Raw genomic sequence first — 22,285 nt, forward strand, 5'->3', positions numbered from 1 at the left:
TACAGGGCAAGGGGAGAGGGGGAGGGGTGAAGAATGACTGTGCTTGGGGTGGGGCAACTGGCACTAGTGACCCGGAGAAAGAAGGGGACCAGGCTGTGTGTGTTTGAGGTGGACTGAGTTAGAGGTAGAGGTGAGGCAGCCATTTATCAGTCAGGTTCTCCAGAAAACAGAACCAGAAAGAGATAGATAGATGAATGGACAGATGGATGGATGGATGGGTGGATGGATGGATGGATGGATGGATGGATGGATGGATGGATGGATGGAGATAGATGACAGATAGATAGATAGATTTTAAGGGACTTAATATATAGGGATAGTTGGCAGGCTGGTAACTCAGGCAGGATTTCTGTGGTACTACCCTAAGGCAGAATTCTTTCCTCTCCTGTAAACCTCAGCTTTTGCTCTTAACGACTTCAACTAATTAGATGTGGTCCACCCACATTATTAAGGGGAATCAGCGTTACTTAAAGTCAACTGATTGTAGACATTAGCCACATCTCCAAAACCCTTTCACAGCAACACCTATGTAAGTGTTTGACTAAATAGCTGGGTACTGTTAGTCTAGCCACCTTGACACATAAGACTGTCCTACCAGCAGCGATGTCAACTAGAGACACAGATGTGCCAGTTGGGATACAGCTCATGGAGAGGCTTTGGATGAAGATATAAAACCTTTTTTTAAAGCCAAGAAAGAGAATGAGACCCTCTAGAGAGAAGGAAGATAAACAGAGAAAGGGGGATATGATTAAATCATGGAATATCCCCCATATTCGAAGTTTGAGGCAAGAATCAGGAGTCAGCAGATTAGATGGGGAATTAATGAAGATGGAAGTAAAAGAAAACCAGGAAAGAAGGATTTTATGAAACCAAGGGTAGAAATGGTTTCACAAAGAAAGCTGTGGGCTGCCTTGTGAAATGGTGCTGAGAATTTAACATAAGATGGAGACATGACATTAACCACTGGATTTAGCAACATGAAGGCTAGAAAGTGCCTAAGAAGTCTGTTTGAAGGGAAACAAAGAAAAGGAGTGTTATTTTGGGAGAGAAAAAAAAAAAAAAGGTACCCATGCCCGGTCCAGGGGGTTGGGGAGATTTTCTAAAGGAGGTGAGGTCTGAAAACCGTGGAAATCTGGAGGGATTTCCATGACATGTTAACCGGCCCACACTTTAGCCCCTAGACAGTGGAGACCCTGGGAAGAAGGCTGGCTGTGGGCAGATTTGAGTTTTAATTAAATTACTATGGTTACCAGGCAAGTATGGATTCCGGGGGTGGTCGGTTGGGGGAGGGACGGTAGACCCTGTCTGCTACGTAGTCAAGACAGGAGATGAGAGACTTCCCTGGTGGCGCAGTGGTTAAGAATCCGCCTGCCAACACAGGGGACACAGGTTCGAGCCCTGGTCCTGGAAGATCCCACGTGATGCAGAGCAACTAAGCCCGTGCGCCACTACTACTGAGCCCGCGTGCCACAACTACTGAAGCCCACACTCTGCAACAGAGTAGCCCCCGCTCATCGCAACTAGAGAAAGCCCATGCACAGCAACAGCGAAGACCCAACACAGCCAAAGATAAATAAATAAATAAATTTATTTTTTAAAAATGACCGGAGATGATGACGGCCTAAAGTACGCAGGGATGGAAACACGCTTTTGGAAGTGGAAGGCTCATGTGCTTTCCGGCACGTAACTGTAAGGGAGAGAAAAACTGCAGGAGCACGTGGTGCCGTCACCAGAGGCAGCAGGTACAAAACGAAGAACCAGCTTGGTTCGTTTCTCTTTGCTTTTTGTTGGTTGGCTGGAAAGCTGATGAAGTGAGTTTGGGGCCTTCTTGGATTTTTGGTACCTGTGGGACAGTTGGATGAAGATGGTTTCAGCAGCGAGATATGGAAATCTGCAGTTCTGAAGACACATCTCGTCTCTCCATCAGATCATGGGCCCAAACAGGATGCTCAGCGCCATGGGGTCGCATAACCCAGCCAAGTGAGGACACAGCCCTGGCGACTAGTAGAGTTTCAGAGACGCGCAGGGAGTTTTTGATTGTCCAAGACGCAGACTGTATTGAGTGTAAGTTTGGCTAATGCAGAGAGTTTTGCTGGTTGACTGGAAAGGGACAGATAGGGAGAAATGATTTTGAATGAACCCACAGCTCACATTTCTAACTCTTTTTCCCCCCCTAGCTGGGCAATGTTGAAGGAAGCATCTTTATTATGCTTTTTTTTTTTTTTTTAATTCCGCTGGCTTCCTTGCTGTGAGGCTTACATTACTAGTGGCCGCAGGGGTTTCAATAGCAGTGTCAAAGCCAAAAGGTTTAGAGGCCAATTACGATGGGTGGAGTCATCTATTAGTCTGATCATCAGGTGACACACTTACTTCGTCTTGCCAAGCTAAGGGAAGCCAACGAGCGCAAAGAAAAACCCAGAAATTTATCAGTGTTATTCACTAACCTCAAAAAAAAAAAAAAGATTTTCTTGAAAGTGGTGAGTAGCACATAAACCTTAATTCTTATCCTTCTGCATCCCTTCGGCTGCCTATCAAAGCGTATTGAGAAAGCTGCATTTGTCTGAAGCGCGGGGGGGGGGGGGGGGGGGGGGGGGGGGGTTCTTTCTTGGCATGAATCCCAGAATCTTTCTGCTCCGTGTGCTTTTGCCAGGGAGGTTGGGAAAGTAGTATAATTTACACACTTGGAAGCAAGATGGGTATAAAAGGAATAAAATCATTTCTTGGGCCACAGATCAATGTATCTGACAAGTCTTGATGTATTTCGCTTCAGTCTCTAAGAGTAGCTGTGGATTTGGGGGTAAACACTCTGCAATTTGAGAATGAAATACGGGTGATTCTGAGTGACAGGATGCAGTAAGACCAAGTGTTTGCCAGCCCCGACTGTGGGTGGAAGGGCTAAAGTTTCAGGCAGCAGAATAAAAGGCAGGTGATAGATTCCACATAATGAATATGGGGGAGTCCACTGATGACACCCAGATGAAAAGTTGAAATCCGTGGAGCAAAACAAAGCTGTCTACTTTGAAAAAAACTTCAGTGTAGGAGGCGACCCACAGGAGTAAAAGCATGGGGAATATCTGTAAATACACTAACTTGTTCTGATGTTTAAAAAAAAACTGCAGGAAAAAATCCCGCCAAACTGCAGGAAAGCACAGAAAATAATAAAACACCCTCCTGTACAGCCAGAATCAACAAATATCAACATATGTGGTTTTAATTTTTTTAAGGAAGTAATGACACATTTGATAATGTGAACGGTCCCTTCCCTTTTGTAACCTGGGTCCCATTTCTACCTCCTCGGAGACAACCATTATGGGAATTTGATATGTGCATTTCCTGTCCAGGTTACACACATGTGCTCATACACACACACACAGGCACACACAAATGAGTCAGCATTGCTTGTTAAAGTGTACCTATATATTACTGTGCTGTACTACATGATCCTACAGCTTGCCGTTTGGGGTTCAATAGTGTGTTTTTGATATCTATTCATGGTGATATGCAGCCGTCTTATTTACTCCAATTATTGGGGGTACATTCCAACTTCCTAGCATGAATGTGCCAAATCTAGTCCCCTCACTCTCATCATTGTATATCCTTTTTAATTCTGTCATATAAATACGTTGCCATTTGTTTTCATCCATTCACAACGCTGTGGTGAATCCCCTGGTTCATGTCTCCCTACGCACAAAAGCTTGAATTTGTCCAGGATATACGCCTATAAGTGGAATATCTTATCTGAAACTCTTAACAACAATTACCAATTTGCTCTCTAAAGATATTGAATCAGTCTATCTTCCCAACAAAATACATCAGTATTTTTTGGAATCCTAACAAAAAAGAGAGCTGGCCATTCAGTCGCCAAACCTTATGGATGCCTGATGGTTTAGACCAGCATCCGTCTGAATGACAGGCTAGAATAAGGGAAAGCTTCACTAAGCACAAAGAGCTGATCATATTACAGTTCGCCAGATATTCTGGTGGCCCCTCTGCAGGGCCTTCCTTGTGGTCGCCCTCACCGTGGGAGAATTATGCTTCTCCGACCCTGTGCACATTTGCCAACAAATTGTGAGTAGAAAGTGACGTACATCATTTGTAAGCATAAGTTAGCTTCAAGAGCCAGCCCCTGGCTCGCCGGGTCTTTCTCTTCCATGTGCCCAGCAATTTTCCAACAGGGGCCTCTTCTTCATTACGGGTCCCAGAGCAAGGGGAGCAGAGCTTCAGTCTACCCAAAAGGACACGAAGCAGGAATGAAATATAAACTTCTGTGGTTGGAATCCACTCAGACGGTGTGCCCGTTGTTGTAGCAGCATCACTGTGCCCATTGTAACTGCTACAGACATTCTCAGAACGGAGAGGAACAGTGCTGGTAGCCCCTGGAGTGAAATTAAATGAACGATGAAGACCTTGTGCACTAAGGAAAGATGTTTTTAGGGCCGTGCTGAGGCTAACCCACAGTTGATTGCTGTTGGAGAGCAATGGTGAAATGCTATATCAGTGTTAGAATTTCTTTTGTCAGAATATTAGAACTCCTCCGATCCCCTATAATCGCTGTACCAAACAGATGAAAGAAGGGCAAATACAGCCTTCTAAATTGGGAAAGAGATAAGAAGTAGTCTATATACCTGGAAAACTTTCCTTCTGAAAATTCTCTAAGACTTGGGATTTCCCATCTGGAGAGGTGTGGGACAGCTCATCGTCCCCGAATGTCACCACACATCTTGTTGTATCCATTTTTTAAAAAAATAAGACAGGATTTTACTGTTCAGTATTTTATTTACTATCATTTAAAAGGATGACTTAAAAGGATGTCCAGCTAGGACTTCGTAAGAAAATAATCTAATTAGAACATGAGAAATTAGAAATGAGGAAAAATGACAGGGGCCATTTGTTCAAACTTGTGAGTTCTGGTGCTATAGAGTAGAAGAAGATAAATTTGAGGATATAAAAAGGAATAGCTCGATACTCTCTGGAAATTCAAAGAAGTAGCCACTAAGCAATGCACATTTTTTTAATTGAAGTAGAGTTGGTTTACAATGTTGTGTTAGTTTCAAGTATACAGCAGTGATTCAGTCATATATGTGTGTGTGTGTGTATACATATATATATATACGTATTCTTTTTCAGATTCTTTTCCATTATAGGTTATTACAAGATCTTGAGTAGAGTTCCCTGTGCTATACAGTAGGTCTTTGTTGTTCACCTATTGTATATATAGTAGTGGATCTCTGTAATCCCAAACTCTTAATTTATTTCACCCACAGCAATGCATATTTGTTAAGCTCTAATTATGTGTTAGTTACAGTGTCATGTGAAAGGGAGATTCAAAGAAATGTAAACCACAATATCTGTCTTCCCAGACCTCAAAATACATTTGGGCACGTTGGACATAAGCATATGGAAAAGCATCCAGTGGTACTGACAGAAACCAAGGCACAGACAGATAAGGAGGACTCCAAGGTGGCCGTGGGCCCCCTTGTCCTTGCCCAAGGTCAAACAGCTAGCAGGTGGCAGAGACCAGACTGGACCAGTTCTTTCAACTCTAAAACACAGCTCTGTTATTTCACGATGCAGACAGGTGGCCCAGGGGCCATATACAGTCCACAGATGTGGTTTTTTATTGATATTTGGCCTGCGCAGTTTCATAAATTCAAGGCAGCATATAATAGTAACTCAGAGAGTTACTATGAAAATACTTATTGCTCTAATTCTGAGCATCCCCTTCCCGCAGGTACCAGCGGGCCGGAGGTTACCGGCGGTTCCAGGAGGCGGGGCTTGCGCTGCCAGATCCTCCCAGCCTTACGGCTCACGTGACGGACGCGCACGCATCCACCCCATGCCTCCCGTCGCTTCCAGGGGGCCTTTCTCTGACTAGCCAGCATGAGGATATTATACAGATGTTATCTGGCCCAGGCTACGTAAAAGAAAGCCCCAACTGGGTGTCTAACACTGGAAGATTTAGTTCCCCAACTGTCAAATGTCACTTAGCGTGCACCTGGCTCCCCGTTCCATTTCTCCAACCTCCTTGGCTACTGGTCTCCTGCGCCAGTCTCTGTTTATCCCTTTCCTTGTCATCCCAATTTGATGCATGACCCCCCTTCTCTTAGCCCGGGACCTCAGTTCTCCTCTTGCCTCTGGCTTTCATCTCTCTCCTCTGACTCTTCGATAAAACAAACAGGCTTCCCGTCAACACCCATGCTGGCAGGACCTGGCCTAACCCACTTTGCTGCCCAAGTTTAACTTGTATTAGTTTACTACGACTTCATTCTTTTACTTATTTATTAATGCAGCTCATCTATCGTAAATTATTTTCTGTAACAAAAACTCAGAAGAAATCCACAGCTATTGTATAACAATTCAAATGAGAAAGACAGAGTAAAAATCAGCTAATGAAGAGGGTGAGGGATAACTGTACCAAAAAAACTAAGGCTAACTAAGCCATAGTTATTCCAGTGGTGCTTTTAACAGTTCTCAGCCTCACAGAAACCATGGCCAAAAAAAAAAAAAAAAAAAAGCGATTATGAATTAATACACGTTATGTGACTTAAGTATCAAATAAAAGAATCATATTAGTTCATTTGGAGAAAAAAATTTCTACAATCAACTTTAAGAAAAAAAAAAGTTCAATGAAGAGAAAACTGTTTTCAACAATGAACTATTTCTCTGAGTATTAAAGACAAATAAAGCAGACCCTTCCCTCAAAGGAGAATTTTAACCCACAAGAACAGAGCACTTCAGTGAGATAAAAAGATGCATTCTCCTTTTTGACCTAAACGTGTTCTCCACTGTTGTAAATATAAGCGTGGTTGGAATGTTCCAACCATGGGAACACACACTCATCCTGAGGCCTTCCGTTGTCTTTGACATGATCTAATTTCACTGAATGCTACTATAACTTGCTAACTTTAATTACCACTTAGCACCTGAAAATTGATACTTTGACGGCCTTCGAGGAGAGCTCTCCAAGTTTTCTTGAAGCAACGCTATTTTTCTTGACAGGTCCATTGTGTGAAATAGACCCATCATTTCATTACTCCTGGACATCAGATTGTAGGGATCCGACCTCATTCCTCTCTCAGCGTGCCTGGGCTTGACAGCTCCTTTACAATGTTTCTGAAATTCCATTATCCCTACTGACCCCTGTGACCTGCCCTTTACTTGGCAGGCATCTCCCCTCTGCGGGTGGGGATGGGGGTGGAGGCGGTACCTTCAACCTTTCCCTTTTAGGGGCTTTCAAAGCTGTTCTTTTAGAAACCAAACAAGAGTTGGAGACCACGGGTAACGCATGGAGGACTTCTTTTAACTTTCCCCAAAATGCTCTACGTAGACAAACCCAGCCGCCTGAGTCAATGATTCGGCAGAAAGATACAGGTTTGAATCAGAGCGCTTTCCTCACTATCGGAATTGGATGGCAAGTGAACAGGCCAGGATTTTAGTGGCCTGGGGCACATGCCAACCTCCTAGCTTTGCAACAGATGCCAGGCCCCCCAGCCAACGTGAAGGTGGGGTCCACAGGTCCCCAGTTCTCCAATCTGGGCCTGCAGCCTTGGCTGAGAACATTTCAGAAGCAACAGCCTAGCAGAGGAGGCGACTGGGAGCCAGGGTGATGATGGTGACTTTCAATTAGCGCTTTGCTCTGCTGAGCTAGCCACCTGTCAACTACTGGCACAGAGACCGCCCACCAGCGGCCTCCGATGAGGCGACACAGCCAGATCTGGAAAGAGAGACGGCAGTTAACACGGAAGCAACAAAAATGAGTTAGAGGAACTGGGGAGACAGGCGGGGTGGGAGCTCTGACAGGGCCAGCTGCCCCTAAAACTCCTGCCTCTGGGGACAGGGAGAATGTGACCAGAATATGAGGGCAAGTTCAGACCTGACTTTCCTACAAATGTTGGAAATGCATCATTCTGTGTCCCGATCTCAAGTATGGTTCCCTGTACCTTCCCAGTATGTCTGTTTCTGAAATAATCAGGTTCACACCTTGATAGTTTGGGATCCAAGACAAAACATGTTTTAGACTGAAAAATGAATGTTGACAAATAGTAAAAAAAAAAAAAAAAAAATTATGCCAACAACTAACAACATGATTCTTCTCCATTTTCTTTTTATGCGTTGCCTTGGAGACAAGACCTCGTTCAATCAAAGCTTCCCTTTCTTCAGGAAACTGAAATTGATGTGTGAAGCACTTTTGCCACCTTTTATGCATGAGGGTGCAGGCAGTCCTCCCATGTCCTTGCAGGCGTGTGGGCACATTCACAGATGCTTCTGGAACTCTCCTCTGGGCACTGGGCATCACCCAGCTGGCAGGGCGCCTTCATCAAAATCCACCTGCCACCAACAGTCCAGCCCCTGGCACGAGCCATGATTAGGGCATCCCACAACACTGGATGATTTTACTGCGGATAAAGCACTTTGACCTTCATAACGGTGTGGAAGCAGGGCCTGGGAAACTCCATGGAGAAACTCAGGCTCCTGACTTGGCCCAAAGAGGGCTTTTGACCCACTCTACTCATGTCTCAGGGCCTCCTCTTGCAGGCTGCCTGCCGAGATAGCACCTGGGAGAGGAGTGGAGAGAACCAGCAGGTCAATAATCAGTAATTGGGGTTGAATGAGACGCAGCTACTAAAAGTCCTACAGAGGGCTCAGTCTGGACTGGCCTTGACATTGATCAGAGCGACAGCATGATTATTCAGCTCTTCATTTGTGGACAAACTGAAGAATTCAAAGGTGAAAACCAGCAACTTCAAAGAGTAGTCTCGCTTTGTAAGTCTAAGGTGACATAAGCTCTATGTCACCAAGCCAAGACCAGATTTTTACATGCAATACAAACTTTTCTTTTTCCAGAAAACCTGAACGTGGAGAAAATTCGTCTCTGTTTGTTTGATCGACTTTTAGGCTTGTTTTATTATTATTATTATTGAAGTAGAGTTCCTATGATAAACCATAATGAAAAGGAAAACAAAACAAGAATGTATATATATGTATAACTGAATCACTTTGCTGTATAGCAATAATGACCACGACACTGTAAATCAACTATACTTCAATATAATAATAATAATAGGCTTGTTTTTATTCTTCTGAAAAAGAGAGTTATGATGATCGTAGCTGGGCCTTGCTGGGTTCCACGGCAGGGGAGGGACAGGTACCTGGCGGAGGGGGACGCCAGCTGGTCCTGGGCCCAGACCAGTCAGGAGGGACACAACTGGGGCACAGGAGTGAAAGAGGAAAGGTGAGGACAATTTGCCAAGTTTTTAGGACATCAAACTTGATAGAGCATGAGAAATAGTTGAACAGAGAGAGGGAAGAAAATCGAAGAAGAATTAACAATTTTTTTTATTATACAACTTTGCATGCATACACCGCAACAGAACATCCACGCTCATTCCACCAAGTTAACAATTATCCAGATTTTGTCATATTCGCTTCATTTACACTTTTCTCTTTGCTCAAGTATTTTATAGGAAATCTTGAAGAGCATGCCACTGCATTCTGCACCTCTGACAAGCACACTGATTCTCTGACACACACACACACACACACCCCTACAACACCAACAATAGTCTCTTGATTCCTCTAATGCCCAATCTATAAACAAGTTTCCCAACGGTCTCAAAAATGTCCTTTTACAGTTGGGTTGTTCAGATCAGGGTCCAAACAAGGTCAATACCTTACATTTGATTGCTGGGACTTGTAAGTCACATTCATCCGGAGCCATCTCCCCTGTTTTTGTTTGTTTGCTTTGTTCGTATCATCGACTTGTGTGGAAACCCCGTCACTTAGCCTCTAGAAGGCCCCATACTTTGGATTTGTGTTTGCTTCCTTGTGCCGTCCTTTGACTACAGTTTTGAGCCTGGGCGATTACAAGAATATTAAAACCACCGGCAGAACTGGAGAAAACTCAAGAAGAGTGCTCTGGAAGAAAAGGTGCGTTCCATTTGTTTTTATTAAACTTTATTATTATTTTTAAGGCAGTTTTAGATGTACAGCAAATTTAAGGGAAAGGTACCGAGCTTTCTTGTAAAACCCCTTTCCTCACACAAGCACAGCTCCCGCATCGTCAACATCCTCCAGTGGAGTGGGGCATTTGTTATAGTGGGTGAATGTCCATGGGCACATCATAATCACCTAAAGATTGTAGTTAACATTAGGGTTCACTCTTGGTGTACATCCCATGCGTCTGAACAAATGTATACTAACATGCATCCATCATCATGGTGCTGTACAGAGTATTTTCACTGTCCTAAAACTCCTTCATGCACCATCTATTCATCCCCAAGCCCCCCATGTCTGCTGACCACTGATCTTTTTACCGTCTTCATAGTTTGGCCTTTTCCAGAATGTCATATCATTGTAATTATGCAGTATGTAGCCTTTTCAGATTGGTTTCTTTCACTTAGTAATATGCATTTCAGTTTCACTTATGTCTTAACATGACTTATAGCTCATTTCTTTTTATTACTGAATAATATCCCATTGTCTGGACGGACCACAGTTTATTTCTCCATTCACCTACTGAAGGACATCTTGGTTCCTTCCAAGTTTTGGCAATTGTAAAACTGCTACAAACAACCAGGGGCAGGTTTTTGTGTGGACATAAATTTTCAGCTCCTTTGGGTAAATACCAAGGAGCACAGCTGATGGATAGTCTGGTTTGAGTGTGTTTAGTTTTGGAAGAAACCACCAAACTGTCTTCCAACATGGCTGTACCAGTTTTCATTCCCAGCAGCAACGAATGAGAGTTTCTGTTCCACATCTTCAGCAGCATTTGGTGTCGTCAGTGTTCTGGATTCTGACCATCTGAAAGGTGTGTAATAGCATCCCCCTGTTTTAATCTACATATTCCTAATAACAAATGACGTGGAGCATCTTTTCATATGCTTGTTTGCCACCTGTGTATCTTCTCTGATGAGGTATCTGTTCAAATGTTTGGCCCACTTTTTAACTGAGTTGTTTCTTATTGTTGAGTTTTAAGAGTTCTTTGTATATTTTGGATAACAGTCCTTTATCAGATATGGCATTTGCAAATATTTTCTCCCAGTCTGTGGCTTGTCTTTTCATTCTCTTCGCAGTGTCTTTTATAAAGCAGAATTTTAAAAATTTAATGAAGTCTAGCTTATCAATTATTTCTTTCATGGATCATGTCTTTGGTTTTGTATCTAAAATGTTATCCCCAAATCCAAGGTAATCTAGGGCTTTCTCCTATGTTATCTTCTAGGAATTTTATAGCTTTGCATTTCACATTTATGTCTGTGATTCATCTTGAGTTAATTTTTTTTTTTTTTTTTTTTTGCGGTATGCGGGCCTCTCACTGTTGTGGCCTCTCCCGTTGCGGAGCACAGGCTCCGGACGCGCAGGCTCAGCGGCCATGGCTCACGGGCCCAGCCGCTCCGCGGCATGTGCGATCTTTCCAGACCGGGGCACAAACCCGTGTCCCCTGCATCGGCAGGTGGACTCTCAACCACTGCGCCACCAGGGAAGCCCTAAATTAATTTTTTAGCATGCGGATGTCCAGTGGTTCCAGCACCATTTATTGAAAAGACTGTCCTTTCTCCATTGTATTACCATTGCTCCTTTGTCAAAGATTAGTTGGCCGTATTTATGTGGGTCGAATGGCTGTCTGTTCTCTTCCATTGCCTGTTTCGTCTATTCTATTACCAGGGAGAAGTCTTGATTACTAGGCTTCACAGTAATTCCTGAGTCAAGTAGTGTTAATCCTACAACTTTGTTCTTCTCCTTTCAGTACTGTGTTAGACATTCTGGGTTTATAGCCGCTGCATACAAGTTTAGTTTTGAAAAGAGCTTTTCAGACCAAACCTCCAGAATGACTACATGTTTTATTTACTTGCAAATTAAACCTTATTGATCACAACCACAATAGAAATAAACAGACACAAATGACCACCGTATCTCACCCTATGTTAATGCTGTTTATGTTTTGGAATGGCTTAACTTTGTGAATATCAGGAAGTGGAGACTCTGAAAGGCAGGGAGAGCTTATTCAGTTTGGTCCCTGCTGTTTATGCCCCAGTTTTCCTCATTTTATGAATTGTTTTGAGGACAGTCAAACAAAAACACTTTTCGCTTTGAATACGTTAAAATGGAAATGGTGAATGCATTATCCTTATAACCGTCCCTTTTCCTACCTCCAAAGAAAATATTTTCATTGAAAAGATGAAGTGTCTCTTCGTTCTAGTGATGCCAGTGACCATTGCAGTTTCTGTTTTGCTTTGTTGTGCTTGGACCCCAAATCTTTCGCCGCTCCCCCAGGATTTGCAGCTGAACTTTGGGTCTCTGATATTTTCTGAGGCTCTTTCCCCCCTCGCTCGGCCCCTTTCCTTCCTTGAATTCTCTCGCCCTCTGATCCTGGAGACCACTCACCCTTGCTGTTCCCATGATGAACCCTCTAACATGAGTTCGGTTAAGTCCATCTTTGTAGAACACCCACATAGGAATTTATAAGCAAATTATAGTCTCCTTCAATTCTGGCCCACTTGAGTCTGTGTATCTGGACAATAGAAAACAAAACTGTAGGTCGTATGGGGTGTGTAGCACGTGCTCAGCTATGGGCTGAGCACCTCGGATCATAATCTTCTGCTCCTCGTAACGACTCTCTAAGGGTTGCTGTGTGACAGAAGGGGAAACTGAGGCTGGCAGAGGAACGGAACTTATCTCTGGTTCCAGAAGGAGTAGATGGCTGAGCTAGGATTATAGCAGTCTGACAATTGAGCCCAACTCCTTTTACATTTTTAATAAGTTTTAAAATTGAGGTATATTTGACATAATATTAGTTTCAGGCATACAACATAATGATTTGATATTTGTACACGTTTTGAAATGATCACCACGGTAAGTCTGGTTAACATCCATCACCGTACAGTTATAAAACATTTTTGTGTGTGTGGTGAAACCTTTTAAGACCTAGTCTCTTAGCAACTTTCAAATGCTCAGCACAGTCTTATTAACTATAGTCACTGTGCTGCACAGCGCAGCCCCAACACATTTGTACTTATTTTATAACTGCAAGTTTGTGCCTTTTGACCCCCTTCACCCATTTCTCCCACCCCACCCCACCGTCCCATCTCTCGGAACCACCAATTTGTTCTCTGTATCTATGAGCTTGGGGGTTTTCTGTTTGTTTTTAGATTCCACATGCAAGTGAGATCATATGGTATTTGTTTTTCTCTTATTTCAGTTAACATGACACCCTTGAAGCCCATCCATGTTATCACAAATGGCAAGATTTCATTCTTTTTTATAGCTGAATAATGTTCCATTGTGCGTGTATATATATATATATATATATATATATATATATATATATATATACACACACATACAGACACACACCACAGTTTCTTTATCCATTCATCCATTGATGGACACTTAGGTTTTTCCATATCTTGACTATTATAAATAATGCTGCAATGAACATGGGGGTGCATGTATTTTTCTGAGTTAGTGTTTTCATTTTCTTCAGATAAATATCCGGAAGTAGAATTGCTGGGTCATCTGGTAGCTCTATTATATTTTTGATTTTTTGAGAAACCTCTGTACTGTTCTCCACAGCGGCTGCCCCAATTTACATTCTCGCAAACAGGGCACAAGCGTTCCCTTTTCTCCGCATCCTCACCAACACATGTTATTTCTTGTCTTTTTGATAATAGTCATTCTGATAGGTGTGTGGTGGTATCTCACTGTGGCTTTGATTTGCATTTCTCTGATGATTAATAATGCTGAGCGTCTTTTCATGCTGTTGGACATCGGTATGTCTTATCTGGCGAAGTGTCTATTAGATCTGCTGCCCATTTTTTAATTGGATTGTTTTGGGTTTTTTTGTTTTTGCTATTGAGTTGTGTGAGTTCTTTATATATTTCGGATATTAACCCCTTATCAGATACACGATTTGCAAACGTGTTCTCCTATTCAGTGAGTTGCCAAATTTTCACTTTGTTGATGGTTTCCTTTGCTGTGCAGAAGCTTTTCAGTTTGATGTGTTCCCACCTGTTTATTTTTGCTTTTGTTCCCTTTGAATTGCTGTCAGATCCAAAAACTCACTGCCAAGATGGATGCTAAGAAGATTACCACCTATGTTTTCTACTAGGAGTTTTATGGTTTCAGGTCTTATGTTCAAGTCTTTCACCCACTTGGGCTTAATTTTTGTAAATGGTATAAGAGAGTGGTCCAGTTTGATTCTTTTGCATGTAGCTGTCCAGTTTCCCCATCACATTTATTGAAGGGATTGTCCTTTCCCCATTGTATATTTTTGAGCGCCTTAACTCAACAGAAACAATGTGTTCAAGCCATTTTTAATGTTACTGTACAGTAACAGTCCTCCTTGTAGCTATTAGTTTGAAAGATGGAATGGTCGCCTTTAAGTGCATCAGTAGCTTCAGTGAAAGCTGCTTTTTCGTGAGCTCGTCCCTGTGAGCACCATACTATCCTGAGAAGCAGGGAAACACACCATTCTTTCCCTGAAAGAATGTGTGACATGAAGTGTCACTTTATCACCCATGGAAAATGCAGTTATTTTCACAGCACATCGAAGGTTGGGCAAATACCTCGAAATGTCATCACCACTCATCACTACTTCTGAGTTACATGCAGGTCTTACTACTTAATGAGTTAATAAAGAGGCACTGGGATTACTATATGACAACTATTCTAATATTTTGATAACTGTATTTTTCTTTTAATTTGTATTTTTTTGATAATTGTATTTCTTGATATTTGATTTCCTTTGATAACTCTATTTCTTTTTTTTTTTCTTTCTTTGGCCGCACTGTGAGGCTTGCGGGATCTTTGTTCCTAGACCAGGAATTGAACCTGGGCCACTGCAGTGCAAGCACAGAGTCCTAACCACTGGACCACTAGGGAATTCCCTGATAATTCTATTTCCATATAATTGGTATCTTTTTTTTTTTTTGAGAGTAACCAACACATTTTCTTTATTTTTTTAATAATTTTTTAAAATTAATTAATTTATTTATTTATTTTTGGCTGTGTTGGGTCTTCGTTGCTGTGCACGGGCTTTCTCTAGTTGCGGCGAGCAGGGGCTACTCTTCGTGGCGGTGCGTGGGCTTCTCATTGCGGTGGCTTCTCTCGTTGTGGAGCACGGGCTCTAGGCACACAGGCTCAGTAGTTGTGGCTCGTGGGCTCTAGAGCGCAGGCTCAGTAGCTGTGGCGCACGGGCTTAGCTGCTCCGCAGCACGTGGGATCTTCCTGGACCAGGACTCGAACCCGCGTCCCCTGCATTGTCAGGAGGATTCTCAACCACTGTGCCACCAGGGAAGCCCCCGAATTGCTCTTCGAATTTGTACATTGCTTTGATTTCAGCCCCTTGCCCAGGACTCTGAAAGGAGCATGTGAGGGTTAAGCCAGAGGGCTCTGCGGCAGGCAGAGTGTTACGTTCTGAATCAGGCCTCCCCTGGGACCTTGGCCCGTGGCCTTGAACCAAATTGCCAAACCCTGTCTCTTCCTGGTTTGCCAGTGATCCTTTCCCAGGAAAGTCCTCGGCCCCTCATAGACATAAGCCAGTGCCCCTGGTCCACGAGCTGCCCTAGACGGGCACACACCCAGGGGTGATGTTCAGGCCCAGGCCTGGTAACACCTCATGCATGGGTGATGAAGCAGAATCCTGCAATCAGCCTCCAGCTGCCCTAAAGTTCAATTAAACAGAGAACAGAGTTGGTGGGGCCTTTGGATGAGGTCTTCGTAACAGAGATGGAACTTGTGGTTTCTATAAAATGAAGGCTTGCCAATATTCTTTTCATTGGCATATTGTGCTAATAATAGACAATTTGGAAATGGTGTCGGTTGTAAGTTAGTAACGATTATTAAGACAAATCCCATGAAAGCTGCTGATTTACTATTAGGCGTTGTAAGTGCAATTTTTAATGAGAAGCCTAAGGCAGCAGGAGATTTCATCCTCAGCTCTGGTTTTTAAAGTCATTATGTGGTACACCTGAAACTAATATATGTCAGTTATGCCTCCATAAAAGTAAATAAATAACTTTTTGCATCTTTATAAATTCACTAAATCTGCTGCATGGGAATATAACAGCAATTATAATAGCAATAAAATCTAACAATCTTACTATACACGGTATTATTTTAAGTGCTTTATTAACCCATCTACCATCACGATGACCCTATGAAGTTGGTACTGTTAGTTTCCCCACTTTACAGATGGGGAAACTGAGGCGCAGGCCCAATTAGAAACCTGTTCTCATTATGAGGCAAGATTTAAGAAGCAGAACCATGTGGACGCAAGAATACTTCTCTTTGTTCACTGCTCTGATGACCTTACCTTAATGCCCCGATTACTCTGAGCTCCTTTTGAGAATCATAAAACTCCTCTACCAGTGATTTTCAAATTGTGGGTTTGACCCCATTGGAAGCTGGGAAAAGTTGTGAAATGATGTATTGAGTTTGATTTTTTTTTTTAACTGAAATAGAACAAGACGGTATGCAAATAGCACATTACATCCCAATGGTGAATGTTTCATGAAAGCTTTTCTTCAGTCGTGTGTGTGCGTGTGTGTGTGTGTGTGTGTGTGTGTGTGTTAAATAACCATGTAACGTATCATTGGGTTACAGTCAAAAGAACTTACAGTCTCTCCAGCCTGGGGCAGGACTGTGAGGGTTTGAGCTCTTGCAGAGTTAACTGGACCCTGCCTGAAAATGCTTAACCTGAGCTCAGGTATCGTATCCCTTTGCCTTTGGAGCACAATGACAGATATCTGTCAGTTTCTTTCCTGGTGAGAGCCAAGGTAGCCTATTATCTTCATGGCGTAGTTAAACACAGAACCCCAAGAAACGAAACCACACACACAGCCTGAGTCACTTATGACGGTCCTCACAAGGGAGCTATGGCAATGGGCTCTTTGCCTGCCCTTTTCCCTCTGATCGCCCCTCCTGAACAGAGCTACATTTAGCCTAGAGCAACTCTCACGAACCTGGCAGCTAGATTGCACTATGCAGGAGCCTTTGGAAGTGTAATTTACTGGTGGCCGTTGTCCCAGGAGTGGCAGCCCTCGTGGAGGACCTATGTCACCCTCCCTGGGGTTATAATTAGGAGCATCCCTGCCGAGCTCTGAAAGCCTCTTGGTCATTGGCTAAGCTGTCTTCATCCTATATCCCTTGTGCCCCTGGCTTCGAAGTTGGCATGGCTGCAGTTCATTGCATATTTGTTGAATCTGAGGGGCTATGCTTCTGGTGTGTGTGGACATTTTGAAACATAATTTGAACAGAATTATTTTAAAAATAGAATGAGTAATTACTTCAAAGAAGTGCATAAGAAGCAATTGCTACATAACATGCTTTGAGACTTGGTGGATTCATCATCAGCATAGATCTAAGCTGAAAGCTAGAAAGCAACCCTGAAGACGACAAAACTTGTGTCCTCTTAAGCTGCGCTGCTTCAACCTAATGCTGCAACCCGACCGTCATATGTTTTCAGGACCCAGAAACTTCTCTGGCTTTGCTGACCCAGCAGCAACACAGCCTGTTCACATCCCAACCCTTTGTGGGAATAGCCTTGTGACTGTGTGTTTTTGTTATGTATTTACCACAAAATTTTCAAGTATGAATCATTGGCAGAAAGTGTCCAAGGAAATTCCCGGCTGTTATCAGGTTGGGAGATATGGAAGACTTAGATTATACCCTTGACTGTGACAACACTTTCTCCGCACAATCCTCCCCAAACATGTGATGCTGCTACCCCAGAAAAAAGTACGGGTAGGGCAAAATCTCTTCTTAGCTAAGTTGCATAGCCCCTCAAACTCTGTGTGTCTTCATTTTTGCCTTCAAAATAATAACTGCCTGCATTTAATCAGCTAACATGCTGTTCGTCGTGCTCTTAGAATATGGTGTCTTTTATATTCATTGACTCATTTGAGTCCTACGACACCCCATGCGGTAGGTACTACAACTATGGCCATTTTATGGTGAGAAAACTTAGCGCTACAGAGCTTATGAAACATGCCCCAGGTCACAAACAACTAAGCTGTCCTCTGGAATGCAGGCCAAGATCTGTGGAATTCCAGGCCCTGCTCTGAGCTGTGCATCACTCAGACTGCCCAGCGTCTAGGCCGGCATCCAGCAACCCAACACCAAGCGACAGCCTTACATTAAAACTTTATAATTCACTGCCTCTTACACTGGGGCTTCTTGGTGTTTTTGTAGGACAATATAGTCAATGTTTTAATCCGTCCACGTAACATAACTCCTTTACCCAGGGTTAAAGCATAATGTTCCCCAAACAGGTTGAATCGTGATTCCCAAATCAATATAAAACTGGACAGAGGGTTAAAGATTTTACTTAACTCATTAATGAGGGAATTAAGATGCAACAACCAGTTTAAAAGAGGATACAAAGGACAGGCACAGTTTTAGCTCAGGAACGTTGAGATGAATGGGCCAACGAAGCCAGCCTCTTCCATGGTCAAGGAGGAAAGCCCATTGAACTCCTGTCTCTACCCGAGAGAATCTATTTCCATGTCTTTAGACAACATTGCATTGCTACCTGTTATCTGTTACTTATGTTGCTATAAACTAGTTCAAAGGCACGGAAAGGCGTGAATGAGGCAGCCTGGGTGGAGTGCCCTATTCCAGGCGTCTGCAAAGCCAGCCCGCCACCTGTTTCTGTGACTTTTATGGGAACACAGCCCACCCCCCGTTCGTGTACTTATGGTCTGCAACATCCTTCACTGTACATCAGCAGGATCGAATAGTCACAGCAGAGACCCGAGGGCCTGCAAAGCCTGTTTCCTATCTGGCCCTTTACAGAAAATGTCGCCAACTTCTGCTCTAGGTAATGCCCCGTTTTCTACTGAAGCATTTTTTCTCCTTATATCGGCTAAAGCCCGTGGCTTCGTATGTTATTAAAAAGCAGGTGACAAGGAGTCTAGGAATTTCTTTCAGACCAATAACTAACTGAGGGAGAGACGTGGTGTATTATTGGCTAGAGCTGATGTAACAAAGTGCCACGGACTGGGTGGCTAAGCGATTCATCTGTACTGTCTCAGGATTCTGGAGGCCCGAAGTCTGAGATCAAGGTGTAGTCTGGGTTGGTTGCTTCTGAGGCCGTGAGGGAGGATCTGTTCCAGGCCTTTCTCCTTGACTTGCAGATGGCCGCCTTCTCCCTGTGTCTTCACGTTGTCTTCCCTCTGTGTGTGTTTGTGTCCAAATTTCCTCTTCTTTGAAGGACCCCAGTCCTACTGGATTCAGGCCCACCGTGACGGCCTCACTTTAACCTAATCACCTCTGTCAAGACCTTCTCTCCTCTTCCTGGTTAGAGAGGAATTTGTACACCCATTAAACATAGCATGTAAATGGTCAGATTCTCCACCAACTTATGAGAATCGCACCACCGTGGCCACGTCCAGAAGCAGACCCATCACCTTCCCGCTAATTCTGGAACTCAGTGGCTATCTGTGAACACCTTCACGCCTGGTCTGACCTGAGTTTGGAAAAGTTCTGCTTTCTGGCTGCAGCTAGCAAATGCAGAACACCGACAGATGAGCAAGAAACTTAGCAGGGGTACATTCAATGTACACCTTTATATTATTGTAGCTACCATGCATTTTGGTTTATCGTATAAACCAGAAAAACAAGATCTTACTTTGGATCTGAATCAGTAGCAACTTAAAGTCTATATGTATCATCAGCGTTGGCTTAGAAAGTCAAGGCAGTAAAGTGAGGTGCAAAGAAAATTTGTTCTTTCCTGACTCTGGAAAAAAATTGCTAATGGGTTTTCCCCTTCATTTAGAGACATCCAAAGATGTTCTGAATGACATGTAATGTAATGTTAATATGAAGGCTTTGGGGACTTCCCTGGTGGTCCAGTGGTTAAGACTCACCCTTCCACTGCAGGGTGCGTGGCTTCGATCCCTAGTCCCTGGGCGGGGAGCTAAGATCCCACATGCCGCTCAAGAGAAAAACAAAAACAAATATTAAAATTTTTTTCAACGCTTTGTGTGTCCATTGAGAAAGGTACAGCTTTAAAAAAAAGTCAGCAACATGGGATGGCTTGTGGTCAAGAGTAAAATCCATCACAAAGCCAAGCCTTGAGGTCAGCTGTTTGCTACAGACACGCTTCAGAGATCATTGCGGAGGACCTATTATTTTTCTAGACCCATTTACTTATGTTATTTCCACTAATCTTCACAAGGTGGGTGTTAATAGACCTCTTTTCATGGAAAAAGAAACCGAGGTTCCAGGAGGTTATGTAACTTTCTCAAGACACGTAGCCAATCAGCAGTGGGGGCAGATTCCCACCGCCACCCGTAGCCAATGGGAACTCATTCTGAGCGATGTTTCGTGAAAGCTGTGAAGATGACAGCACTGCATTTCTGAAAGAGCCCATTTACGTATCAGATGCTGCATAATATAATTTGGATTGAACAGGAAGGCTGCCCCTGGCAGATTCTGCACACAGTGCAGGGAGGGAGAAATTCTTGATGATGAGCCCCATTGTACCCAGCTGCATCCCCCTGGATTCCGAACTCAGGGGGAGACATCCCTGGCCACTCCAAATCTGCTCTTCTTGAAGTGTGATCTTTTCCTAATGTGTTTTGCTAATGCTCTGTTTCAACCTCCCATAGCTCAGATCCACAGAGCACAAGCCCCGTGAGCTATTTCCCTGCCTGTGGAAATTGGCAAAAAAGAAAGGGGAGGAGCCTAAAAGAAAACAAACAGACCTCATTTTCTCTCTTCTTGGTTATCACCTCTAGCTATGGACTGTGTGTGTTTCTGAAATAGTTAAAAGTCTCACCCAGTTTCTAATGCCTCTATGAAAAAGTTGGGAGTGTTCAGTGTGAAAAGAGGAGAGAAGGAAAGAAAAATTATTATGCTTTTCCTTACTGTTCTAGGGAACCATGGCCAAAGCCAATCATATGTCTGGATGGGGAAAGGCATAGTTTGAATGTTACAGAGAAGCTTTTGTTGCCAAAAAAATAATTCTGTATTGGCTTGCTATGAGCTGATTTTTATTGGGAGAAACAAGAAAAACAGGGGCATTGTCTTCAGAAGGCCCGAGTTAAATAAACCATGTGTTTCCTGAGCAAGGCCTTCTCACTTTTAGAAATTGTTCATCAGATTAGACAGTCGAAATTTGGGGTTGGAGGAACTGAGATACAGGGAGACGGCAGTGGGTACAGTTTGTGCCAGAGAGAACTTGGAAGCATCGTGACAAGATGAAGGGGTCCCTGGGGAGGAGTGCCAGCCCGCTTTACTGGGGTAAGATGAAGCAGAGGGGCATTAAACTCCTTCAGAACCAACTTCGCTGGCTTTCTAAGGGTTGATCCTCTCGCCAGCCCCTCTGTGTAAAGTCTCTGATCTATTGGCTTCATCTGTTTCTGAACCATCTGTAATACGTGCAGATAAGTGAGGCCCAGGTGGGCAATGAACAGGCCTGGAGAGGAGGTATCTGCCCATAAATGGAGACTTTTGAGTCTTAGGACAAGCCTTACTCAAGACCAAGTGGACAACCACACAAGCAGTGTGGTCTAGGGAGTTTGAGATCTAAGTTCTAGCTCTAAGGCGTTCTAAATTATTGTCCAAGGAAAACAGGTACATACACACCCACATCTCCTCATCCCGGTCCCTCCTTCGCATCTGGTAACTGGAATTATGTTAGAGTTAATGCCCTTTAATGGAAGAGATTAAGCCTTTTTAAAAAGGAAATATTGACACCCCCATGCGAGAAAAAACACATCAGACATGGGTGTGTCAGCAATCTTTCATGCTTGCTGGGAAAAAAAGGATTTCGGGGTCACATTCAAGCCCTTATTGAACCTGAACCTCTGGTTTCAGGTACAGGAAGCTCTATTTTAAAATGGGGCATCAAAGTTTACAGAACTACTTCAGTGGAGAGTTATAATTCTTAGAACAATTCTTTACTGTTCTAATTTTTTTTTTTTTTTGCGGTACGCGGGCCTCTCCCGTTGCGGAGCACAGGCTCTGGACGCGCAGGCTCAGCGGCCATGGCTCACGGGCCCAGCCGCTCCGCGGCATGTGGGATCTTCCCGGACCGGGGCACAAACCCGCGTCCCCTGCATCGGCAGGCGGACTCTCAACCACTGCGCCACCAGGGAAGCCCTCTTGTAGGTTTTAAAGTACATCACAGAGGAAAAATGTAAACAAACTGGAGAAAGGAGGCAATGGAGCGGAGCAGAAGTTATATATGTAAACCAGAAAAATAAAAAGGATAGAAGTGAGATTGCTCGAAGGCTTCCGGGAAGATGGCGGAAGAGTAAGACGCGGAGATCACCTTCCTCCCCAC

General features: G+C 43.5%; 1 non-coding gene across 1 annotated transcript; it reads right to left on the minus strand.

Annotated features, from left to right (window-relative positions):
* Positions 1-14,804: 14,804 nt before the first annotated feature.
* Positions 14,805-14,877, minus strand: TRNAA-UGC (transfer RNA alanine (anticodon UGC)). The gene has a single exon. It is a non-coding gene; the product is annotated as a tRNA-Ala (tRNA).
* Positions 14,878-22,285: the final 7,408 nt, after the last annotated feature.

The sequence above is a fragment of the Delphinus delphis genome, chromosome 18, assembly GCF_949987515.2.
Source record: "Delphinus delphis chromosome 18, mDelDel1.2, whole genome shotgun sequence".
NCBI lineage: Eukaryota > Metazoa > Chordata > Mammalia > Artiodactyla > Delphinidae > Delphinus > Delphinus delphis.